Raw genomic sequence first — 27,134 nt, 5'->3', positions numbered from 1 at the left:
GAGACGGGGCACATGGGAGAGGGGGAGATGTTCACCGATCTGCTCCCTGTCTCTCCCCGGCTATGGTTTGTGGGGAGCTGCAGAGACCGGGGGAGGGGGGCTGTGACATCTGTGTGGGGGGTTAGATGAGACCGCACAGCCTGGAGAGGGACATTACCCCCTGTCATGGCCCCCCCCCCCCCCCAACCCATTTTGGCCACGCCCCCGCGGCAAAAAAAGTTAGCTGCAGATCGCGGCACAGTGAGTTGCACACGCCGCCAGCAAGCAAGGCGGCCATGCGGGTGTGTGCCGCGGGGCTTCGGCCTTATACAACACCTTACCGGAGTGAAACTAGGTTAATCAAACCATGCAGTGTAGCAACATGTCTGTTTGACATTACTTCTTATTTCCACGTTCTTGATTGCTCTGTACAAGTCAATTGTCTATTTTTGTTTCTTTCGTGACTTTTATTGAAGGGTGTGTTAACCAAAATGTGATAGCACGCACTGGTCAAGTGAGTGATGAAAAATCAGCATTAATAGATGTTGCTCCTACCCGCTGTGCGCGTGCGAACCCGCTCTGTACTGAGCGGCGGTGGAATGTAACCACAACTTTATGTACGAAGTCAGCGAAAGGAAAACATTTGCATTTGCGTGTACTTATCTTAAAATAGTCCTTGTTCAGTAAAAAGGGCGAGTCTAACTCGTAAAGCAAAATACAGGTTCTGCTTTCAGCCCGACTAGAGGAAGATGTATTTTAAGCTTGTGAAGACTAAACAGGATAGAGAAGTATTTCCTCTCGGGAACCTTGTTTATTCCGAGCGGTGATAATGAATTTAGATGATATGCATTGTGGTGCAATGGAAGGTCTCCCTTTCAACAATTAATATGGATCTAATACCCATAAATATGGGGGGTGTGCAGCGGTAGGAATATTTTAGTTCAACACAATAAACAAAAATAAGCCAAGTAAAACTTAAATCATGAAGTTGATATACTGTAGCTATATCTGAACATGGTAGCTATTCATAACGTCACAAGGAACAGCATGCACTCCAATTCTTTCTCATCGCAAGCATATTAAAAAAAAGGCATAGAAAAGAAAGACAATGTGATAAAATGTTGCCTATCATCATTTTGACTAGGGACCAGAACGCACAATACTAGATGATTATAAAGTAGTGTTGAGTACATGATATAGTATAGCAGTGATTCCCGGGTCCAGTCCTCGAGTAACCCCAACAGGTCAGGTTTTAAGGATATACAGAACAAACTGCTTGTTTGTTCTATTTATCTGGATCCTCACCTCCATGGCTGGCGCGCCACAGTGGACCCCTAGAGACTGCAGGAGTGGGTAAGAAGTTCATTATTACTTACTGTGACCATGATAGTTGAGTACTCAAACTTGGATTATCCATACAACAAGGATGCTTTATTATGTATGACCTTATGAGTGACACGCAGGTCATACCTCATTTAACCCACTCCGTAGTAGCATGTCTGGAATCCTTGAAGATTTATTGATTCTTGGATAGAGTTACGCAGAGTGGAGCACCCTCTTCCCCTCCCTTTTCCCAGGTTTTAAGGATATCCCTGCTTCAGCACAGGTGGCTCAGGCCAAATGACTAAGCCACTGATTGAGCCACGTGTGCTGAAGCAGGGATATCCTTAATACCTGGCCTGTTGGGGATGCTTGAGGCAGGGAGTTGGGAATCACTACATAGTATATTCTAACTTACTCTGTATCCTAATTAGAAGTTGCCATGCTTTAAGAAATGCTGCTTTAGGCCGCACTTACAGTGCCGGCGACGGGGACATTGACGCCACACTGCGGTCGCTGAAAAAAATGGAATTTAATTGACTTCCAGCGATCGCGACCAAACCGTCGCACCATCGTGTCGCTCCTACTATAAGCGCACGCAACGGATGCAATACATTTGTTTTGACGCGGCGTCGCCTTCGCCGGCACTATAAGCGCGGCCTTGCATTGCAGGGGGACCGCGGCATCTATTTTTCTCCTCTGCTGGCGTGTGAGAGTACACACCTCAGTTCACTTTGTAAATGTGCTTTATTTTTTTTTTTCCAGAAGTGACCCTGTAGGAGGACATGTGCAGAGGTACGCAAGGGAGACTGTTTTAAGGTGAAATTAAAATAAGGCTTTATTGTGTCTGTCGCTTTAAACACAGCAAAAAAAACAACATATGAGAAATAGTGAGCCAAACAAAACCTGCTCCACTTTGGCATATATGTATCCTTATATTCCAGCCCTTTTTAACTGAGTGGCTACCCAAGCTATTCATCAGCCCAAGTCATATATATATATATATATATATATATATATATATATATATATATATATATATATATATATATATATATATATATATATATATATATATATATATTATATATATATATATATTAGATAGATAGATAGATAGATAGATAGATAGATAGATAGATAGATAGATAGACAACAGTCATTGGAAAATAAAGTCCTATCTGTTTGCTGGGTTGCTGCCTTTTCTCCGGATAATCAGCATCCAGGTTTAGAAGTCTTATTTGTCAGCTCCAGAGATCTGTGTTCTCTTGGTCAGTCTCACCTGGGAGACTCAGGAACCTATGCTCTGTCTCCTAGTTCAGCTCACATGTGAGCTAAGGAGATCCCTGTCTCAGAGGCAGGCTTTTTCTAACACCTCAAATCAACCAGGTGCTGGTCAATTAACCAGCACACTGCTGGATTAGAGGCAAGTTTTCTGAACAGGGTAAGTCCCCTGTTACAGACCCATTCACAGAATCTTTTACTTGTCAAGTCAGTGAAGTCACACATTTCCCAGAGGTTGCATACGGGGTATATGTTCGCCAAGGTCACCCGACATTAATTGTGAGACCTGACACTTGGTAAGACTGTGTGCAACGCTGACTCGCTTGTGCCCTATTTATAGTCTCTAGAAGGTACTCACACGTGGTCATTTTGAATTGCTATACATGTGATTTTCAACCGGGGTGCTACGGAACACAGGGGTCCCGCAAGCACCCCTCAGGGGCTCTGCGGCTGCCAGAGAGGTGAGCTGGGACAACTTTCCCAGCTGAACCAGGCCCGGCGACGAGGCAGCCCCCCACATCGCGGTGACCCGGCGGCTCCCGAGCGAAGCAGCAGCCGCCGTCCGGTCACTGCTATCCTACCTCTCCCTGCGCGGGAAGCCGCGTCAACTTTGGGGGAGAGTAAGTGTGTGTGTGTGTGTTTTAGGGAGTGCAGGAGAGTAAGTGTGTGTAAGTGAGAGGGGGAGAGTAAGTGTGTGTGTAAGTGAGTGGGGGGAGAGTAAGTGTGTGTGTGTGGCGGGGGGAGAGAGTGAGTGGGGGAGAGTAAGTGAGGCGCATAAGGCAGAGAGTGTGAGGTGGAGAGGGAGTGTAAGGGGGGAGACACACGAGAGATGGAGGGCGAGGGTTGGGGTTCCCCAGAAGTTCACATCTAATTCTGATGTTCTTTAACCAAATATAGGTTGAAAACCACTGTTCTATACACGGCATGGTAGAGGGGTTTTGTCACCTTTTATTTTTTACCCACAATAACTTGTTTACTTGTCTGGTTATACCCACGCCCAGCTTCATGTTGCATAGCCAGTAACCAACCTCGCACTGATGCAAATTGCCCATTAAGCCCGGGCCTAGGGCGGCAAAATTTGGGGGCGGCAAAAATGCTCACCCCGTATACTTTTACCGCGCTCTCAGGACTATCGGACCTAACAGGAAGTCATTTTATCTATTGCGGCCACCTCCTTACCTGCAGCCCTCCTCCTCCTTCTGAAATTCAGCGTCGAATGACGCGGCGGACGTCGGCAACATCATCAGCATGACGTCACGGCGTCTCGTTGCCGTAGCAACGTGACGTCACAGCATCAAATGACGTCACCACGTCGCATTACCATGGCAATGTGACGCCGTGCGACATCACGTTGGTGACGTCCGCGGCGTCATATGACGCTGCAGTTCAGGAGGAGGGGGGCGGCAGGTGAGGAGGCGGTCGCAACAGCTGTGCCCAGGGGCGGCGTATTTTGAAATCCGTGCTGCTGAAAGCAGATTTTGAAAGCAGTGCTGCTGCACTGATGATACCCAAAAGGTCGAAACACCTGTCTGTGAGTAGGTTTACTGGCTTTACACTTCTTTAACCCAGGCTGTGCTGAAAAAGCTGTGTGATAGGGCAGCATTTGCGTCTTGACTATTTTAACATGGACCCCTAGAAGCTAGGTGACACACTAATTGCTCATTTGCATGTCATTACCCAGAATCCCTGGATACAGTGGAAACATTGTATGCCAAGAGGTAATGGGGAAAGACAGGGTTGCAGACCTGTCTGAGACATACAAATATACCCCCAAAGTTGTATTTTTATTTGCATTAGAAGATACAAGAAATTTGAGCGATCAGCAGCTGACTTTCGAGAGAATTATATTTGGCAAATGTTGACATTTTTGCTCATTTTTACTCTATGTTAATCTCCAGTCTCACATTGAGAATGTGTCAATATTTATAATATCTCTGTCAACCATAATTAAAGCAGCTACTTTTCCCCTATTTTCTTATTATTATTTTTATATGTAAAGCATGTGACAATGTATAATTTGACATTTTTACCAAAACAGTCAATTGTTTGGTGTTCCTGTTCTAAATCTGTAAAAATCCTGATTGTGTGCCTAATGAAATGGCCACCTTCTGACTTTGTGCTGTAGCTGATATGTAACATTGCATCACCAAGTGTAACACATTATTGTTACGGCTCTCAGAGTAATACACAGTCTGCTGTTTGCAACACCGCACCAAATCTGTTTGTGATACTTTGTTGCCAAAGGGCTAAGCTCAAAAAGGTGTGTCATAGTCTGTTTCAAAAGAGGAAGTGGATATGACTTTCTAAATGGTTGCTATAGCAACCAAAAGGATGATCAGTACATTAAAAAATCATTACAAAATGATTAGGAGTTTAAAAAAATGCAAACTATTATCTAATACTAAAGAACTGATTTTATTTATTTATTTTAAAACAAAAAAAAAGGATTTTTCACGTTTTGCTGCTTTAAAAACGGGCACTAACTTAGCGTGCATTGGTCTTTTACATACCACACGTCAGAAACATGTTAAAACGTTTTTGTTTTGTTTTTTTAGCAATTGTCACATCTAGCAAAAGAATACAACAACAAAAAAGTTAAAACTGACCGTTTATGTGCTTTCATCCATCATGTTTAGCATGACAATTTGGAGAATTCTCATCGCAGAATTAAAATTCCCCGGGATACAATTGTTTTATTGCTCCACGCTGCTTTTCAAACCAGAATGGCACTAAAGGAGTTAAATTAAATGACAGATAATTTGCTTAGTGCACAGTCTTTCCTTGCAATAAAATTCTCTGATGTCTAAGCAGGTAAGCCTATATTAGAATTAGCAGGGGAGGAAGTGCTTTCTTCAAAACATCAAAGCACCTTAGGTTATAAATTAAATAGAACTGCGTCTGGCTGCATGCTTCATTAACTTTTGATTGGTTACTGTTTCTTTTCCTTGGCCGTACGGCCTACTGCACTTTATTAAAATTAGCCAAGCATTGCAGTAATATACTCCCTGCTAGGGTTCACGTATTGTCTTTGGGTCATGAAGGGGCTTGATTTAAGCTACAAAATACCCTCTGGTTATCAACATTTGTGTGCATAACTCATTCTAAATAAATGTGCTGCTGCATGACATTCAGACTTATTAAACCCGCTGAGGGCTGTTCTATTCTAACATTTTTAATGGATTTGCCTATGAAATAACTAATCATTTGTCCTATTGTGTCTACTCAATACTTTCTCTGTCTTTTGGCAGAATCTCCCCAGAGTTCCAGGCGGCCAGCATGGCGACACTGACACTGTCATCTATTTGAGGAGCTACACAGTGGTAAGATCCATAACACTCTGAATGATCCATACCACATTCACATATATTATACCCATACAGTCAATAGACCACTGTTGAGCACTTTTACGAGGAAATAACGTTGTTGGTCGCCAATAGACTCTAACCATCTTCTAGCAGTCCCCTGAATATTAGTCTGTGGCTATATCTATACTTCCAACATGGAATCAAACCAGCCGGGGCACACCATCACTTTAAAGCAAACACCAAATGTGGTATTGGGGCATAGTGGAGAGAGTACGAGAGAGAGTGACAGGGAATGCACAGGATAAGAGATACAAAGCTGGTTAAGATCCTTTAGTGACCTGTATAATGGGGCTTCAAATGGCACGAGAACAACTACTTTTGCAGAGATAAACCTATGTTTACTAATTGGTGCAATGGTGTAAGATACCTTCCGGAGCTGAAATGTAACCTACGCTTGAATGGGTTGCAAAGGGAGCTGGAGGGGGTTTTATGGCATAGCACTGCGTAGTAAGTATAGTCAATAACCTTTTATTATATGACCAGCAAACAAATGCAGGTGAACATATTATGATGTGTAATGGAGTTATATCAAGTTGATTGTGATCAGAGAAGTGAGATAAAAGCTTTCAAGTCTTCAAGAAGGAAGCATGCCCATCCCTGGTTCAGGGCTACTCCATGAGTGATCTACTGTATATGTACAATATACCAGCTTCTAATCCTTACACTGCTATTATTACCGTGATGGTGTTTTCTTACAGGGAAGCAAAACATATACTGTACAAAGTTATTGACAATTTACTGTACATATCTAATAAGATCTCCCTGTAGAGATAATTACAATCATTTCTCTGACTGATCTTTAGACTGTCGAGATTTATACACTCACGAAAGAGGGTGATGTAAAAAACTATATCGATTTGCTTATTTTTTGAAGTACACACGGTATATGTTTGCTAATAGGTAACCCACAAATGCCATTGTACAGTACAGATGTAGCCAAGCTTAATGTTCCCGGCCCGGTAAGCTGTGGTCACATGGCCGCGGCTGCATTGCGCCACCAGATTAATGCAGTAAAGGGCCCGATCTAGAAGCATGGCCCTTTCCGCAACGCGACCTTGGCAGTCGCTGTCTCCAGACCCGCAGCGTCAGGCCGCGCCTGTAGTGCCGGCGACGCGTGACATCAACATCGCCGCAAGCGAAAGTTATATTTGCTTTGCGGCGGCGTTGCAGGCGACCAGCTTCCTGATTGGTTCAGCCCCTGAAAATCAATTAATTATGGCTACCAAAAATTGCGTCGCTTTGTTGCTGTCGCGCTTACTATAAGCGCACGCAGCAGCGGCGGCAATGCATTTGTTTTCGGCCGACATCGCGTCTCCGGCGCTATAAGCGCGGCCTAAATGCTTTTCCAGGTGCGTCTCCAGAGACGTTTTGCTACATCTGTATTGGAAATAGCACATGTATTGGCTAATTTAACAGCTGCAGCGGAGTTCCAAAAATGTACCTATATTCTGTTTGACTATTAACAGGAAGCACCATTTGTTGTAGGGAATGAAGCTGAAGGTTACTGTGTCTACTCTTATGGACCATTGGACACGTTGATATGAGCCAAGAGGAGTATTGGTAAAAGATGAGCCAAACTTTCACTGGCAAACTCAAACAGATGAATGTTGCAATTTTGTCATTGGCAGTTAATTAGCAAATATCTAAAAATGCAGGAATTCTGAGAATGGAGGCATTTTTCCAAATTTTCGTTAAAATGTCATGACTGTATCTTCAAATAGTAGGGGGCATATTCTATACTGTATCTGCCGAACCAGCCGATTGGGCTGTTTTCGTGTGAAATTGTCCAGTAACGTCAGTGGGGAATTTTGGCCTAAATCTGCCCGATTGGTCACTTTGGCGGATTTAGAATAAGCTCCTTAGAGTCGAACGTTAATTAATTTAATTCCTGGATTGAGATGTTTTCAATACAAAATGCCCAATTTCAATACCACTAAACGACTTCTGCCATCATTCTGTTCTTGGCGTCTGCATTTTGGGATGTAACGTAACTTGTAAGTAGATCATAAGTAGATCATAAGTAGATCATACCGTAGCTTCGACTCATGCCAATACCACTTCCATATATAACAATGTATATTGTGCTATATTTTAAGGAGAAGACAACGAGGGAAGAGAAAGTTATTGAGTAATTATTGTTATTAGATTTTTTTTTAAAAGCCACAAACTGTAAGCCACTTGCCCTACCTTCATTGCCCATTTTTCTATGTACAGTACTTTAAAAACCCTACCTGACCTATGGTTTTTATTATGTTGTTCTGCAGGTTTCATGTGTGCCTATCACCTTCATCTATGCCTTTAAATAGCTCGGCTTTTCATATGTCACTATGCTTTCTTGATGCAACATCAGATTTGAATAAGAAAGTGATGGATATTGTATGTCTTTATTTATATAGCGCCATTAATGTACATAGCACTTCACAGCAGTAATATACGTGACAATCTCATAAATAACAAATAATATAAAAAACACAAAAGGGGAGAAGTGCAGACGTCATGCCGACGTACGTTTCGCGCATGTGGGGCTCGCGCTTTCCCACCTTGAGAAAGCGCGAGCCCCACATGCGCGAAACGTACGTCGGCATGACGTCATCGCGTTGACGTCGTGGAGGAGGGATCACGGGTGAGGCAGTTCCAGCATTGAGCTGATAGAGCGGGTAGAGTGGGGTCTGCTATATTGTGGATTTTGTGTGCAGATACTGAGAGTATTGGCACTCGATCAGAAGGTACTATAGTGTGCTTGCGTTTGTGGTGAGCCTTAACTGCTTCTGTTGCGGACGAGCTGGGGACAGGGTTGCGATATTGCAGTATTACACTGAGGTATATCTATACCTAGCGACACCCTAACTGCCTCCGTGATATAACATACGGCACCCCAGGCTGACCACAATATCACCTCATAGGGGTAAGCACACTGCTTCTTAGTATCACATCCACGAGTATCATCAGGTGGGGACCCAGCAAATACTGTATGCATTTGTGTTATATATATGGTTCCCTGCTACTATTTATGTGAACTACCACTCTGCCTAGGGTAGGGTTAATACTTACCTGTATTCGGTTGGATTTATCCCAGATATCCCTGTACCCTATTTCACCCGTGATTTAAGTTTTAAGTGTTTTTATTTTGTCCTGAGTTTGTGTTACTGCGCCGTATTTTGCATAAACATTAAAGTCTTTATTATTTTCTGCCCAAGGGCAGTTTTAGTGGTAACTGTCCTCCCACAGTGTTGGGAGCGGTTACTTACTGGCACCCTTCATAGCCCAACTATCTATTAGGAGGTGGGGTTACTAAACCCTCAATATATTTTCGGTCTTGTTGTGCAGCTAACTGGGATCTTTGTTGGAGAACTTTTGTCTCCTTGTATGTGTCTGTTTGTTATCATTATCCCTTTTGCACCGACTGTTACTATACCATTTATGACAATTATATGATTTTGTGGCGAGCGGTATATAACAAGTTATAAACATAGATTGTAAGGGAGACAGGTGAGAGGCAGGAAGGCCAGACAGCAGGAGGTTACAGTAGTCGAGACGGGAGAGAATGAGGGTCTGTGTCAGAGTTTTAGCAGTCGAGCAACAGAGGAAAGGGCATATCTTGGTAATATTGCGGATGAAAAAAACGACCGGTTTTTTTTTACCTTTTCAATGTGAGAGGAGAATGTGAGAGAGAAGTCGAGTGTGACCCCTAGGCAGCGTACTTGGGCTACTGGGTGAATGATGGTACTTCCAACAGTAACGTGGAAGGAGGAAATAGGGCCAGGTTTGGGAGCTCTGCTTTTGCCATGTCAAGTTTAAGTCGGCAGAGGGCCATCCAGGATGATATAGCAGAGAGACATTAAATACATCTTCTTTTTTAATTAAGCAAATGTAAATTCAATTTAGTCCTTTTTCCCTAAGAAAGACAGTGCTCTCCAGATGTTGAATGTGATTTGTCCATAGAAGCGCCAGTGTTTTTGTACCTGTATAAAATATATGAGTAACAGGAACAAATTATGATTTTTTTTTCAGTCTTATGTTAAGCATATGCTTCATGGATGGCTAACAACATTAGCCAAGAGCAGCTTAAAAAAAAAAAGCTTTTCTTTGCTTAGTATTTTAACTAGACAACTACATTGTTTTGTACAAAGCTGAAAGCGAGTATAACACGTATAAAAAAAATATTCTAATTATGGTTCGGAACAAAATGTTTAAATATTTAGGTAATTAGGTTTTGTGACCATCATCACAAAGGGAGATATGGTAAAATGTTCAGACTACTCACAATGTACCGTACATGTAAATATATTCATTACATGAAATCCAAAGTGGCATATTTCTTATACTTGGGGAAAGTGTAGTTATGGTCTTGTTGACCCCAATAATTGGGACCCAAATACATTACACAACTTCTTGGGTTTTTTTCCGAACAGAAACTGTGCATGGGTTCTTTTTACATATGGTAGCCACCTTTTTTAAGCAGAAAGGGGCCTGAGTGGTCCCAGAAGCTTGCACTCTTTGCCATTAAAGCATGGGTGACCAACTCCAGTCCTCAGGGGCCACCAACAGTCCAGGTGTTAAGGATATCCCTGCTTCAGCACAGGTGGCTCAGTCAACAATTGAGCCACCTGTGCTGAAGCAGGGATATCCTTTACACCTGACCTGTTGGTGGGCCTTGAGGACTGCAGTTGGTCACCTCTGCGTTAAAGGTATCACTTCTGCCTTACTTTTATTAATTATCTCTGTCTTAACATATACAATCCTTGAGACTGACTCCGGACTTTGGAACCTCTGACCCTTGTCGGTCGGTTGGAAATGGAGCAACCAGCTCTTTTTATATAAACAGGCATCATTGGGTCTCACCGTGTGCTGTAGAAGTCCCAGCTGAATTGGAAAGCTTGATGCCATCTTCAATATCCTCTGTGTGAAGAAGTGCATCAGAGATGTCAGCTTGCAGATCACATCGGTTTTGAAGTGGCCTGCAGAGGGGAAGTTTACATGAACTTTGACGTCAAATTCACGTGTCCAGAATTCATGTCAGTTTGTCTTAGGAAAGAACGCCTGTAACCGAAAAAGTTAAATGTTGTGTAGGACACCTATCATCCACTGCTTTTCAACCAGGGTTCCTAGGAACACTGGGGTTCACCGGGCATCCCTGAAGGGCTCCTTGCAGTTTTCAGTTCATTTGAAAATTGTACCAAATACAGAAGAATTTACAATACATCTGATCTCAAACATGCTATTAGAGAAGGTTGGGGGTCCCCTGAATTTCACAATCTATTTATGTTTCCTTAATCAAAAAAAGGTTAAAAAAAAAAAAACACAGATCTATACTATACGTTCCTGTCATTTTGTTAAAAAATACCCACTGGTCTATCCACTTTTACATGTTACATGTTGATACAGTGAGATGAGGATATTGTTCCTGGAAACGGTTTGTGAGAATTTTTCTAGGATATATATATAGAAAATGGAAATATTACTGTATGCTCATTTGCATGTCTTAGACAGGTCTGCAACCCCGCCTTTCACCATTATCACCCAGCACACAGCACATCCACTGCAGCAAGGGATTCTGGGAAATGACATGCAAATGGGCACATAGTGTCACCTTTTGCTTCAAAACCATTTTAACATGGTTCCCTATAGGCTTAAGCTTGCTGCATGGTCACAGCTTTAAGCACAGCATTTCCATTTGCTATATGCTTTGCTGTGGAGGGTTTTTGTCACTTTTTACCCACCATAACTTAACTAAGTATATATACCACCTTGAGAAAGGTCCCACTGGGGGACCGAAACGTCGTTTTTTGTGTCTTCTATGAAATATAGAACATTTTTGATTTACTTACCTGCGTGCTGTCCCTTGATGTCGTGTTGCAACCGGTATCGTATGGTCTATATATATATATATATATATATATATATATATATATACATATACACACACACACACACAATTAGATTGTAAGCTCTTTGGAGCAGGGACTCCCCTTCCTAAATGTTACTTTTATGACTGACGCACTTGATCTGTTTGTATTATTTGTTATTTATATGATTGTCACGTGTATTACTACTGTAAAGCGCTATATACATTAATGGCGCTATATAAATAAAAACACATATATACACACATTATCTAGCACTTCGTCAATAAGTGATGCACAATAAAAGCTGTTGCAGATGTTTTGGAAATCACAAGTCGAATCAACAGACGTGTTTTCGCATTCTCGGATATGCTGCGAAAAGATTGATCAAAATATTTCCCCGTTAAATATTCATTTCACTGTTACTATATTTATTCCGACTAATAACAAGCCAGGAAAACAAATACTAACAAACTCCTTCTTTCCTTATGTGTAAATATATACAGTATGTATATAGCGTGACATTGTTACCCAAGATAACACAACTAATCCAGATAGAATGTTACAGTTTCCATATGATTCACTTGTAGTGTTGCTGCAGAATATCACAGCATTAGTAGTAGTTTAATATTATTTACTTGTTTTAGCAAATGTAATAGTGAGATTGAAATCAAATGGTTTTCTTTCCAATGCACTGTGTATACAGACTTTGTTCACTACAAACATTTCTAGCAAATTACTTATGTCTTCGGTTACCTAAAATCTTACAATTATTCCGGTTCTGGCTTTATTCTTCCTTAGCCAAAAGCATACTGTATCTAATAACACACTTGATAGCACATCTGGGACCCTACAGTATATAATGAAGTGTCAGGTCTTTGTCAAAGAAACATATACCACAATTAAACGTTTTGTTGCTGCTCTGAACATACAGATGTATTAACAAATTACGGAGATAATTGACCGATCGCATAGCGAGGATTTCATTTTCATTTTAATGCAATTATGATTGTATGCATAAGTCTTATTATCCCAATAGGTAAGCCTTCATCAATTGATAACTATCTTTGAAGTGGGAAAACCGTGTTTGCGTGCCATCTCTCTCTGAACACAAGTCTGTTTATCTCAAAGGTGCACATTCACTAAACAAAAACAACAACAAAATAAGAAAAAGAATATAATAAACGAAAACATTAATACTTTTTTCATTTTAAAATGAGAAGTTTGTGGATAGGTAAAGCAACTAAAAAAATGCCACTTGTGAGCAGATTCACATGTCTCACACAGACAAGTCTGCAAACCCTGCTTTTCCTCATTATCCCTTAGCATGGAATGCTCCCACTGCAGCCAGGGATTCTGGGAAATGACATGCAAATGAGCACTCACAGTGTGTCACTCCGGATAGGTAAAGCAATATGTTAGTCACTTCTCTGGTCATCCTTACCATAATGACCATATGTAAAAATGTGCTTGGCTAATTATCTCAATAATTATTTGCAGCGCATTCAATTCTGTTTATGAATCCATAGGGGAATGAGCAGCACCCTTGGAAGGAGAAATGTTAATATTACCAAAAGACGACTGTATGATATTTGTTGAATAGTTAAAAGTCACCATTTTGTTCTTGAGCAAGATGTCAACCCAGTTATTTTTGAAATTTACTAACAATTGATGGCATGTTCTTCAAAGCTTGTGGAAGCCTAATGACTACCTGGCAGGGCAGTTGAGTCCTACTGGGCAAGGGTGAAATGACTGATATCCATATAAAATGAGCTAGCTGGGTGAGCAATTTATCAGGAAATTAATGTCTGGCTTGTCACAAATCAAGGAAAATGAATTGCAAAAGTGAATGTAACTTCAGTGCAAAACAACCCGCCAAGTCATTGCAGAAAAGTAAAACTGTCGTATTTGTTCCATAAAAAAACAAGACCTGATCGTAGTTTTAATTTTATTTTATTGGACTATATTAGGAAGCAAACACTGTACTGCGTGTTACTGCTCTGTGGAGGGGCTTCCAATCAATGGAGGTGATATTTTGATGGAAATAAATAGCACTGTAATTGCCATACTTATTAATAAAACACAAGACTTTATCACTGTCCTACTTGTCATTTATTTTGACAGTTTTCTTCTCCTCATTACCCCAATTGGATGACTAACGCCTGTTAAAATGTTACAGTCGTTAAAAGGACTTGTCTGGTTAACAAGTGTGATTGGTTGGAATTGCAAGTAAATTCACTAAAGCTCTAGAACGATTTGCTGCTAGAGGGACCTAGAACCTATTGCTGTACAGTTTACGCCAGTGCTCAAGGGCCACCAACAAGTAGTTTTCAGGATATCCCTACTTCAGCACAGGCGGCTCAATCAGTCCCAGCTTCAGCACAGGTGGTTCAATCAGTGGCCCAGTCTTCGACTGAGCCACTGATTGAGCTACCTGTGCTGAAGCAGGGATATCCTTAACATCTGACTTGTTGGTGGCCTTTGAGGACTGGAGTTGCCCACTACTGGTTTATAGTACCTTGTTTTAAATTGACTAATATATTTATCTCACAGATGCAATTGTTTGTGCAGGAAAAGGAAGACACCACATTTTCTTTCAAGTCCCCAATAATCTAATCTCGTAACCATGATGAATGAATAAGCCGTACGGCTGTTTTATTATGTTCTGGTGAAAACTGAGTTTCATCACTAATGGCAAATCTAATTTTTCAGGTTAATGCGATATAAACGGTTACTATAAGGTCACATAAAAGTGTAAGACTGATTTGCCAGGTCTAAGAATGATGAGTTGGTACAGATCATTGGCAAGAATGAAAAATAGGTCTCGGGTGTCAGCAAAAACTCGGGCAAAGAAAATGTGTACTAATAAAAATGATTACGGTAAATTATACTTGGAAACCTAAACACAATCAGTACTGAGAATGCAGAGGACATTAATATGAACTATAGTGATTTGAATATTCCAAAATAGAACATTCTGGTACTTAAACAGGTTTACAATTGTAAGAACTGGTTAGTGCAAGCATTTAAAACCAATACATTCTGGATATGTTTTTTTTTTAATGTAATATGTAATTAGGCAAACCGCAATATTGTTAATCCCATCTGGCTTTGGGATGTGCAATGAAGGAACAGTTTTGGCTCTGCTGCTCAATATGCTCGAGACAACAACGATGCTTACATTGAGTGATTAAGGATATTGCTGCCACCATTGGTAATTAAAACCTAAATGACTGATGATCAAGGTTCCTCCTCCTCTCTTTAAACCTCATCTCATTTGTTTTTCGTTTGACACGTCGGCCCTGCCCACACCACAGACCTTTTGCATAGTATGTGGCACAGTTTGCAACTGCACAGGCGGACTGTAAAGAGATTTTTTTTTTTTTAAATAAATGGTGGTAATAATGATAACCTTAGCAGGATCAATGAAATCGCAGGGTCTGCTGGGTTTTTTTACATTTTTGTAATAGGTCACAGCAATTAAAAAATATACTGTGTGTGCTTGCTGTTTATATGGTGAACACACACAACGCCTGCAAACTCAGAACCCAAACCCACAGTATATATGTGTGTCAAAAGGAGTGCTGCTGGGGTTATGACCTCATGTATAGACCAAAAGACCAAAAACCCCAGTGCTACAGCCAATATGACAAATATATACTTATCTGTTTTTCTTTTCAGAAATGAGGGTGTTTTAGTCAGATTCTTAGGCCAAAGTGTTTTAAATCAGCAGTCCAAGCTGCCGTTAAAAAAAGTTCCCCTTTAATATGCGCATCAATACAATCCACACAAAGATAAGTAATTAGCTAAGTTGCCGATCGAACCGTTCTCCTGTGATCGATCGGCGAAGATTTGGCTCTGGGATTCATTAAATGGCTGTCAGTGCAGCAGAAGAGGACCAAAGATGCAAAGTTATGTGGGGAAGAACATGTGACCAGGCAGTCACTAGATACAATTGGTGCACTGCTAGAGAGAGGGCAGGGCTCAAAAAGGGGTGTGCCAGAGCCTGTTTCAGAAGAGAAAGGCGATGTGACTTTGTAACTGGTTGCTATAGAAACAAAAACATGCCTTTTACATTATAATACGTTAAAAATGTAATTCAGAGTTGTTTTCATTTTTTTTTAAATGCTACAAGTATTTTTTCATAGTACAGAACTGATTTATTTAAAAAAAAACACACATGTTGGGTACTGCTTGTTGCGCACCCGTGAATGGCCAGTCTATTAAGACCGTTCTCCCTCCATCAGAGTGGCCAGGAGAGCTTTTCCAGGAAGTGTTAGGACTTGCAAAAGAGGGGTAGCCGTGGCAGGGTTTGCAGGCTTAAAATGCTTTGGCCAGAGAATTTAACTAAGTGACCCTCAATTCTGAAAAGAAAAACTGGTAAGTATTTAACTTTTTGTCTTTTGATGTGGTCGACATGATAACCTGAAAGTTCTTTGCATCTTCTCCCTTGTGTATTGAGCAATATTATTACTTAACTTCACATTCCTAAGGCCCGGGCCATAGAGGGGGGGAGCCGTGCTGCACCGTGCTGACGCTGAGGCTCGCCTGCTGAAGCTGTGCGATTCCATGCACATACAGGCGAGCCAGCGTCCGCGATCGGAGGTGGGGGGAGACTGAGGGAGGCGGGGCAGTGACATCGCTGGGCCAATCGCCCGCGACGCACTGACGTCGACGTCACGGCGCCGTGACGTTGACGCAGCCCCGCTCTCATTGGAGGTTTTCAGCCGACAGCGCGCTGAAAAACAGCTTGGCGCTCGGCTGAAAACTCCAAAGCCTGAGCACGCCTGCGGACGCTCGCGCGAGCCCCCTCTCAAGGCATCCTCATTGAGGATGCAGGGGCTCAGCGCTGAGCGTCCGCACGCCTCAGCACGGCCTGTCCTTCTATGGACTCAGCCTAAGACAATGACCCAGATTTACTGATGTTATTAAACCATTAGTCGCCTTTTAAATAATTAGGCCGTAAGGGGCCTCAAGACATAACCTTTCTCTTTCAGTGTGGTCCACTCTGGCAGCAAGGCTGGCCAAAAGATGATGATGTCATTATGTGGAAATACTCGGGTGTTCCATTGGTGGAGGAAATGGTTAAAATATACTTCATTTTTAAAGGAACCAAAACAGTACAATCCTCTGCACTGCAATTCCAATCTAGGCTTTCTGTCCTTCTGGCTGCAGCAAACTAATTGCAAGATTGTTGGGGTTGTAAACAATGACCGTACCATTTTGGAGCAGTGGGAGCAAGATTGTTCAGGGGGGGCGTGGCAGTTGCAGAGGCCCCCGCTCTTCCCCCAAGGCATTTAAATTAAATGGCAACGTGACATCACGTGACACACGGCATAATTTGATGCCGGAGAGGAGGTAAGGGAGGGGGGGCGCGAGCAGGGAGGGAAGCAGGAAGGGGGGCACACGCTGGAAAGATTGCGCACCACTGGTCTAATTCATAACCAGCCTTGGTTTGTAGACTTCAATTGAGTCTCTTATTTTGCAGTACAGAAGACAGAATGATCTAATTAACCCTTTGAGGTCTGGAGGGGTTGCGGCACAAGATTGCCGCAGCACTCGCGATCACATGACCACTCCGTCACTGATGACGGAACGCACGGGTAGGGACTCGATCTCCCCTAGAACAGGGGTAATCAACTCCAGTCCTCAAGCTTCCCCCCAACAGGTCAGGTTTTCAGGATATCCCAGCTTCAGCAGCACAGGTGGCGCAACCAGAGGCTGTCTTCCCTGTGCTGAATGAGACACCTGTGCTGAAGCAGGGATATCCTGAACACCTGACCTGTTGGGTGGGGGAGAAGGAGGGGGGGCGGCTTGAGAACTGGACAACTGCACACCCCATGCCCTAGAACAGGGGTCTCCAAACTCAGTACTCAAGAGCCACCAACAGGCCAGGTTTTGTGGATATCCCTGCTTTAGCACAGGTGGCTCAATCAGTGGCTCAATCAGTGGCTCAGTCTTCAATTGAGCCATTGATTCAGCCACCTGTGCTGAAGCAAGGATATCCTGAAAAGCTGAAAGCCGGCCTGTTGGTGGCTCTTGAGGACTGAGTTTGGAGACCCCTGACCTCGAACAACGAGCACAAACATTATGATGCCGTGGCACCCCTGGAGTGCCAGACTCCATGTTGTAGTCGCTAACTCTAAAGGACACCCAAAGGGTTAAACTATTTTTTTATTCCTAAGCACACACACCTCAGCACATTGCATAATGTGTACCTGGTAAAGTTCTGGGTTTTATTATCAAGGCCGGCCCGCTGCCTTAAAACTCTTTCCCAAACTGGCTTGGCAGTACACACTGAGCCTTTGTCAGTGCATTGCAGTGCTACAGTACTTTGATAATAAGAAAATGGATCTGAGCTTTCCTGCCCTGTTTGATCTGTCCTCTTGTTCAATTTCACCGTACGGTTTTTCCCGACGACTCTGTGCTTTTTGTGCTTCCAAGTTCCAGGGGCTTCTGTCAACAGTCACATGGGGATTGTACTTTCAGCAGAGTTAATCTCTGGAATCAGAACCGTCCTGCAGGTGTACGTGATTTGAGCAAACAAAGAAAGCACCACACAACCGTTAAATACTTTAATCCCATCCGTGTTGGAGGGGCTTGAATCCGAAAAGCTTAAGCATTGATACCATGACCTCTATGGGAGTCACCGTGCAATAGAGCCCCGTATCGCAGCTTAAGAGAGCAATCCAAGAGGGCGATTTCTTTTGCCATTTTTTTTTAAACATAGGATTGAAGCAGAGGGTCTCCGGAGCTGAGGACCCTTCATTTCTGCTCCTGGGACCCCCTGCTTGCAGAGGCACGCAACTCTGAAGGGTGTGGTCGGTGTCTCTCTGCTTTTTTTTAAGCTCCCACGTCCCATGGGCCAATAGGAAGTCGCACCTGATGACGTCACAGCTTCCTTTTGGACCGCAGGGCGCGGGAGTCTCTAAAAGCGGCCATTACATGATGCTTGCTAGCCGAGCCGCTACCGGAAAAACAATATTGACGGCTTGGATTACCTCTTTGATGGCTGTTTCACCCAAAATCTGTTTCACTGTGTAAAATGCACCGACGGATTTGGTCGGTTTTAATCAAAATTTGCCATTGGATACAATCCGTTGATGGATCTGTAGAGTCCCCCCCTGGCTTGTGGTATCCCAACTGATACATTGTAGCACTGCCACAAACTCACTGTTTTTCAGTCTATGCATACATTCTTTAGTTCTAACCCTAACTATTCATCTTCTAACCCTGTAGAACATAATAAGTGAAGCTGATAATTAGGGCTGGAAGTGCTATATTTTTTTTTTGTCACCAGCTACCCGTGGGATCTTGTATTATATTAAAATGAATTCTTTAAAGTCAGTGTTAAGCAATTATAATCTAAGTGCTTATTTCAGAAGCTTTAACTTTTAATAGTCTCTGTATTCCCTAAATGTGTTTATTAAATATTGTTTATCATCGGTGATGATCTCTCAGATGTTTAAAAAAAAAATACAAATAATAATTTAAAATATGAAATATAAATTGTAACCAATCCATAGTTCATGTGGGATGTTCTGCGGTTTCCCATTCACTGACTATGTGAAGTAAATAAATTCAGCTGATGGGAAATAAATAACGCACCTGGCAGGTTAGTTTCTTTTCATACTGAGCAGAGTAAGCCTCAGCTATGAGGCGTGGTTGAGTGCTGATAACATTGTGTGCTCAGGTGCATAAAACCAAAGCGAGGGTGTTTGCATGAGCAATAGAATCAGTCATCTGATTGTTTGATATGTTTGTTCTTATTGATAAATACACTTCTCTACACCTGCCTTCCCAGGGGGCGTCTTTATAACGCACTTTTCGACAACTGTTGTGTATCCTGTAGGTTTTATTTCTAGCAAAAGCACGTCCATCGAGATGGGGTTTCATTATTTTCTGCGCTGTATAATCTTTTGACGGTGCTGATATTTTTTTTAGAGACAGCAGGTGAGGTCTTTTAGTGCGTTACATTTTGGGACATTGCAAATCTCTTCTACAGATCTTTTCTGTAAACAGCTTTTCCCACATTCCTTTTAAGCACATAATTTGCACATTCTGATTACGCTCTGGGGTACAAATTCAGTCACAAGAAGATGTCCCCATTTCATGAAAAGTGTATTTTTTTGTGATGCCTTTCAGTTGTGTATGTGTGTTTCATGCATTAATATGCAGTGCACTAACAATCCCTGCAGCACTGGAAAATTCTTCATTTATGGATTTAAATAGGTGTAATTTGCGTCCATTTTGACATGTGTCTATTTATGAGTCATGCTTGCTTCAGATTTAAGAAAATTATATGAAAATCACCTCATTATATCACAAAGATAATGCAAGTCCCTTACATATGCTCCATAGGAGCTTAAGTTCCTCCCTGCATAGTTACATAGTAGAGGAAGCTAAGAAAAGACATACGTCCATCAAGTTCAACCTATAATCACTCGCTTAGATTTGCTAAAGAACCAATGTGATTGAGGTACAGAAAGATTACTTGAACTAAATATTAACTTGCTAGATCAGGGGTGAGCGACTCCTGTCCTCAAGGGCTGCTAACAGGTTAGGTTTTTAGGATATTCCCTGCTTCAGCAAAGGTGGCATCAATCTTCGACTGAGCCACCTGTGCTGAAGCAGGGGTATCTTGAAAACCTAACCTGTTGGTGGCCCTTGAAGGACAGGAGTTGCCCACCCCTGTTCTAGATGCTGGTGTAAACTACTACATCTGCTGGTATTACATAGAATATATGCAGAACTGAGGGATGGGAGCCCGGGCAGAGTTTCCCAGGAAATGTGCACTTTTGAGTCGTTTTGCATGACCGAAACAAAGGGCCCAATTGATAAATGCTTTGCAGCAGGGAAACAGGTTACATGGTTACATAGCTTGATCCGTGAAGGCTATTAGAGCCATCAAGTGTGAATCCCTGCCCAACTGGCACAGGGCCCCAATCTACTCTCCTAGCACATTCCCTAAAACATAGCCGATCTTAAGCTCATTGATCGTATCCCCATACAGCCCACTACGTTTGGAGAGAGGATGGTTAACAGACCCAGAAGGATGCTGCAGTACTAATCTACCATTCTTCCAGAACAAAAATCCTTTCTGATGCTTGGTTACCAATTAAACGTAATCCCTTGGACAATCGGCGCTCTGTACGCAGTACCTTTCTACCGCCATCTCATTCATCAAAGCGTCCACTCTGAATTCGGTGGCTCGGAGGCACAAATCACATGACGTTTAGACGGGGAAATGTACGCCTTTGCTTTACAAGAGGAAACGGTGAAGATGAAGGCCGTTCGGACCCCATTCTTATAATTAAACCGGGCGTGACGCATTCTTTTACTTCTTGGGTAAATAATGCAAATGCTTCAGCATGGTGTTCAGGATCTTTCAAATCAAGCACAGCTTCATTGGACATATTGTGTGCTAGCCTTTCGTTTACAATTGCTGATTATCTATATTTACAGAGGTTTTTTTTGTCCAGGGTTTCCATGTTTTCTAGTAAACTTGTATTGTATGTCGTGATATAGGGCCAAAAGTGTACTCAGCGCTTCCTAAAGAATACAGTAGAGTGAATTATAATAATACAATAAGTGCAGCAAAATAAGACAAATAGGAAAGGAAATCCCTGCCTCGAAGAGCTTACAATCTAAGAGGTATGATGGGAGATTTACAGAGACAGCAGGTGAGGGAATACGTGCAGTAGATGACAGTGCTTGGCCGGAATGGGTGGTAGGAGTGACAGTGTGGGAGAATAGCCATGAGTGCAGGCTATTGGGATGCTTGATTCGTGGGGTGAGTTTTGAGGTTAGTCAGTATTAAATCAGAAGGTTAGCAGCATTTACAGGGGAAGAAATGGCAGGGAGGTGTGGGTGAGATCAGGTGTGTATGTCTGGGTTCAGGATTAGGGGAGATCCCCAGCAGCAGTAATTAGTAGATAGAGGGTGTGAATAGAGGATTTGTGGGTGTTTTTATTGAGGGGTAAATAAGTTGTTGGGAGGAGGTGTATAAATAATGGTGCAGTGGGGAAGTTGGAGAGAACAGAGACGTTCACAAAGGAGTGAGGAAACAGTAAACAGAAAAAGCAGTAGGGGTGGCATACTGAGATTCAGGAGGAGAGACTTCACAGTTATTGGAGGATAGGAAGAGTACAAATAATCACAGGATTTAGAAAGTTAAGTTCTCACAGTTGCAAAGTTGTTGTGCAGAGTCCAGATCTTCCTCTAATCTTCACCTCCAATTTCAACTCCAAAATGATCTCTACATACACTTTAAATGTGACACTTAAGATGTTACACAGCATATCCCCTACATAGTGCTTAAAAAACTCAACAAATTCTTGTCACTGGAAACCAGGTTATTTACACCTTTTTACCAGGATCATTCATTGAGCAAAACAAGGTAGAGAAATAAATTGTAATTTATTCGGCATACATTCACTTACACACAGTGAAACACAAAATACAGACGAAAAGACACACTTACTTTGGGGCTGGGGTTGAAAACTAGACTTTTCTAGGTGCAGGGAACTCTATGGGAGAGTTTTACCCGGACCAAGACATAGCCCGGAATCTCCTGGAACCCAAATCGACATCAAATTCCATACGCCACCACTACGTTCTCTTCTAAGAACTTGGTCCCGTCTGACCGCGAGTAAGCCCAAATCTCCTGGAATTCAAATCGGCATAAAATCCCAGGCGCGACTGCTACGTTCAATTCTGCGAACTTGATCCCAAAATACTGGACTTAGTCTCTGGCGGGCAGGCTTTTCAGGCTTGAAATCGAAGCCGGTTGCTTTGCTATTACAAACAAAGCATCTTTGAAAAGCCCGCCCGCTCTCTTTCAGTTCTGACTCAAAGGAAACACACAATCTAATTGGCTCCGGGCTTCTTATAGTAGTCTCTGCTTCATTCATCAAATAGAAGCAGACCGGACAGCCAATCAGCACGTGGGAACTTTCTCAAGCAGCCAATCAGAGCCAAGCCGGGTTAGCGGGAAAATTGAAACGGCTAAGGGGCATGTGCAAGCCTGCCGCATCTCCCCCAGCTATCCCAATGCCACCCGCTGGGCAGGCGCTCCTAGTTCTGGCAGAACAACTGGCATCCCGGGGGACTTCCACTGATCTCTGGACTTAGTTCCACCTTTCCGCTGACCAAATGCTGTTCGCACCTCTGGGCATCCTCTGGCTGCTTTGGACTCCGATGTCCAGCAGACATACCGGCGCCTATGGGTTTGCATGGGCTGCCTGTTTGGACATGGGTTCCGCATGTAAAACCATATTAAAATATACTTTAATACACACTGAGTCTCAGGGAACCCCTACAGCTATGTGGGACCCTAGGTGAAGGTCTTGGGGTACAGGGAAGAGAAAAGGAAAAATGTTGGCGTTTTATTTCTGCCTGCTTTATTCCCCACACACTTTCCCTCCTACTCAGTTTGGACTCTCAGAGTCCCCCCAACCTTATATATGGTTGGTCACCCACAAACCATATACTGGTTGTGGGTTACCTTGGCCCTAGCTGGAGTACCCCCCTTAACCTAGGGATTCCCTCCGCTACAGGAATACATATTTATCACTGTGCCTCATTCTCCTTTCTGAGTTGTGCTGAAGCAGGGTACCCTAGTGGTAAGTCGCGCTAACATTTTCAAGTATTGCTGGGACAATGTGCCTACATGTATCCGAGAATCAGGCATGATTCCCAGGTACATTTATTGGGGAACCGGTAACTCTTGACCCCAACTTCCTAGGCACGTTCTCACAACGGTTCCTCTGCAAAAAAAAAACCTTGAAACTCATACACTAGCAATCCTCGCGTGACTGCATGCCCGGAACGGGAAAAACACAAAAAATGGGTTAATTACATACAATACACTGTAATGGTACAATGTTACTGAGTCCAAGAGCTAACTCTCTTGGACCCTTATACACAGAGCAGGGGTAACCTTTATTATATAGCCTGGTTACCCTCTCCCGTCACAATCCTACTAAAAGTTTGCTGTTCTTTCTAAGGTATACAGGGATATACCAAATAAGTAAACATGGGAAGGATGTTGATCCAGGGAGAGATGTGATTAAAGGCCTTATTTGGAGTCAGGAACGAATGTATTTGTCCTTTTCCGAGACATCATTGGATGATGTATCACTGGGGTTTTGTGTTTGCCTTCCTATTGGTCAATATTCCGCAAGTACAAATATAGGATCAAATATCTGCCGTCTAAATGTAGCATCGGGTGAACTTGGACATGTCATTTTTCAACCTCATCTACTATGTAACTCAGGGGTCTCAAACTAAGTCCTCAGGGGCCACCAACAGTCCAGCTTTTATGGATATCCCTGCTTCAGCACAGGTGACTCAATCAGTGTCTCAGTCGAAGACTGCGGACTGAGTTTGAGACCCCTGATGTAACTGCACGTAAAATGTAGTTTAAAAGGATTACTGCTAACCGGACTTAGATTAAGATGAGCGTATTGCACAGGGAATGTGTGCTGTCGTAAGGGTCAGTAGCATTCAATATTTACCTAGCAGCAGTGAAGCAGCATGGGTTTTGCGCTTGACCAGTAGTTCAAGCTATCCATAACATTGTGCAGTCATGCCAATATGATTTGCAGATTCTCTTTACTCAGACTCAGAGTTCTTTCATTTCCATTGTTTACCTGCTATTCATGGTCTTCGTGTGTCTAAATACTAGTATCATATTTGATCTTTATTTTGAATAGTATTTATTTTATTTTTTGGCTTTATTCTTTTACACGTCCAGTTGTGTTTGTCACAAAACAAACGGGAAGGTTAATAAAAACAGCTGTTGTTTTATATATTATTATTTATTTCCAAAGTGCTCTGTGTGTGCCTTCAAATATGTCTCATCGGTTATAGCAGGGGTTCTCCACTCCAATCCTCAAGACCCCTCCCACCAACAGGTCAGGTTTTCAGGATATCCGTGCTTCAGCACAGATGGCTCAATCAGTGAGCCATCGACTGAGCCACCTGTCCTTAAGCACGGATATTCTGACCTGTTTGGGGGGGGGGGGGGCTCTTGAGAATTGGAGTTGAAAACCCCTTGGTAATAGTTTGAAAAATGTATCTAACCTGTTTTGACACTTGATGTAACATAACTACAGCTGTTCATCCGTAGTCCCAAAGCAATAGAACATGACAGGGATGTAGACACCGATGCTGTTTGTTTCCTGAGATAGTGTTACTAGTTGTGATATGTGAAACAGCTTGTTATTCTTGCCATCTTCAATTCTCGGTGATTTGTTTTAACTCCTTCCATGCTAACGCGTTCAGATTTAGTACAATGTAAACCAATGTATTGCAAGAGGCCCCTGCAGTGTCAATGGGTTTTTAAATGTTGACAAGTCAATGCACTGTTGCAATATTTTCCTTCTTTTTTTTTAATGAATTTATTGCATTATTTCTCTTGTGGAGGAAGATCTTCTATTATGTAGCTAAGATGATGGTCTTTGAAGTGGTGGAATATCGTGTGAAAGCCAGTCTCTGACACACACACACACTTATTATATCTATAGAGGTGCAAATAGCTAAAACACGTGTTCTAAGTCAAACTTCATTGCGTTTGGGCACTGAAATTGTATTTTTAATTTAAAACATCACCATTATAAATAAAATTTCTGTGACAAAACAGTGACAAAAGACAAAGAAGTTTCACTTAAAATGCCCACACACACTTTTTTTTTTATACTTTGTGACTGCTTTGTTCTATGTATAAAGGTTGAATATACTTGCAGGTCTGTATATGGAGTATTATTTCCTGCTTGTTGATTCTAAGGTCATGCAAAGGAAAAAAATCTATAATAAAAAACTAAATGCAATATGTTAGAAAATTAAACAAAAACACTGTAGCATAGTGTAGATCAGTGTTTTTCCAACAGGGGTTCCTAGGAAACTTTGGGTTCCCTGGGCATCCCTAAAGAGTTCCCTGCAATTTCAGGTCATTTGCCAATTGTACCAAATATAGAAGAATTTACAATGCACCTGATCTCAGACGCGCTATTAGAGAGGGTTGGGGTTCCTTACAATGCATCTGATCTCAGACACGTTATTAGAGAGGGTTGGGGTTCCTTACAATGCATCTGATCTCAGACACGCTATTAGAGAGAGTTGGGGTTCCTTACAATACATCTGATCTCAGACGCGTTATTAGAGAGGGTTGGGGTTCCTTACAATACATCTGATCTCAGACACGTTATTAGAGAGGGTTGGGGTTCCTTACAATACATCTGATCTCAGACGCGCTATTAGAGAGGGTTGGGGTTCCTTACAATACATCTGATCTCAGACGCGTTATTAGAGAGGGTTGGGGTTCCTTACAATACATCTGATCTCAGACGCGCTATTAGAGAGGGTTGGGGTTTCTCAGAAAATCACAATATAATTCTAGTGTTCTTTAACCAAAAAAGTTACCAAAAATCTACTGTAGATTTAATGCTTCAGTCTTGGCATTATGTGCTATGCCAGGGGTGGCCAACTCCAATCACCAAGGGCCACCAACAGGTCAGGTTTTAAAGATATCCCTGCTTCAGCACAGGTGGCTCAGTCAATGACGGAGCCACTGATTGAGCCACCTGTGCTGAAACAGGGATATCTTTAATACCTGATCTGTTGGTGGCCCTTGAGGACTGGAGTTGGACACCCCTGTGCTATGCACTTTACTCATTGAAAATGGTACTGTAGGAAAAGGAACAAAGCTACAGTTCTCTTTTCACATAATGTAAATGGTGTGGTGGCTAAGTTGGTGATGGTATTTAGACGTGTGTGATCCAAAAAGCCCACACCAGGCATTTAAAAAAAAAACCTTTTGACCTAGTGAGTGAGTTCTTCTGACAGCTACCACCTACACTTATTTAAATGAACGGACCTACGGTATTATCTACTGTTGTACGTGCTATTACATTTTGAGATTGTCAAAATAATTGCCATGAGGTAACACATATTGTTGTCAAGATGGTATTGCTGGTGATGTTTGATGGACCAATTTTAATTCCCAAAAGATTGAATAACCAATCCCGTGAAAGATTTCGGAAACAGTAACCTGTACACCATTTTATTGTCATCTGAAGATATTGGTGGGTGAAACCGTGCTGATTTGGCAATTACAAAATAAAATATTCTGTCAAATGTGAAACCTACATTTTATTGCATTTCGCCCAGAAATTCCTGGCCACCTTGTGTATGTTCTAGATCAGGAGGCCGTAATCTTTTTCCCCTGCGACCCCCTGCTGGCCATCCCCCTCTCCTCGCCCACCCCCCATCTTACCTTGATTCAGACTTCCTGGCATCATGACGTCACATCACGTCACAGCAATGTGACCTCACATGACCC

General features: G+C 42.3%; 1 protein-coding gene across 3 annotated transcripts in view; it reads left to right on the top strand.

Annotated features, from left to right (window-relative positions):
• SEMA6D (semaphorin 6D) overlaps positions 1-27,134 on the top strand; it is a 360,743-nt gene that overhangs the window by 110,902 nt on the left and 222,707 nt on the right. For 2 of the 3 annotated variants that reach the window (XM_075575660.1, XM_075575662.1), the window contains one exon: positions 5,832-5,903. The gene's annotated coding sequence lies outside the window, so the exon portion shown is untranslated. Of the gene's footprint in view, positions 1-2,101; positions 2,119-5,831; positions 5,904-27,134 lie in introns of those variants that run through there. The other variant, XM_075575663.1, reaches the window with a different exon arrangement.

The sequence above is a fragment of the Ascaphus truei genome, chromosome 18 (genome assembly GCF_040206685.1).
Source record: "Ascaphus truei isolate aAscTru1 chromosome 18, aAscTru1.hap1, whole genome shotgun sequence".
In the NCBI taxonomy this organism is placed as follows: domain Eukaryota; kingdom Metazoa; phylum Chordata; class Amphibia; order Anura; family Ascaphidae; genus Ascaphus; species Ascaphus truei.
The sequence above is the reverse complement of the archived record's forward strand: the minus strand, read 5'-3'. Positions and strand labels throughout refer to the sequence as shown.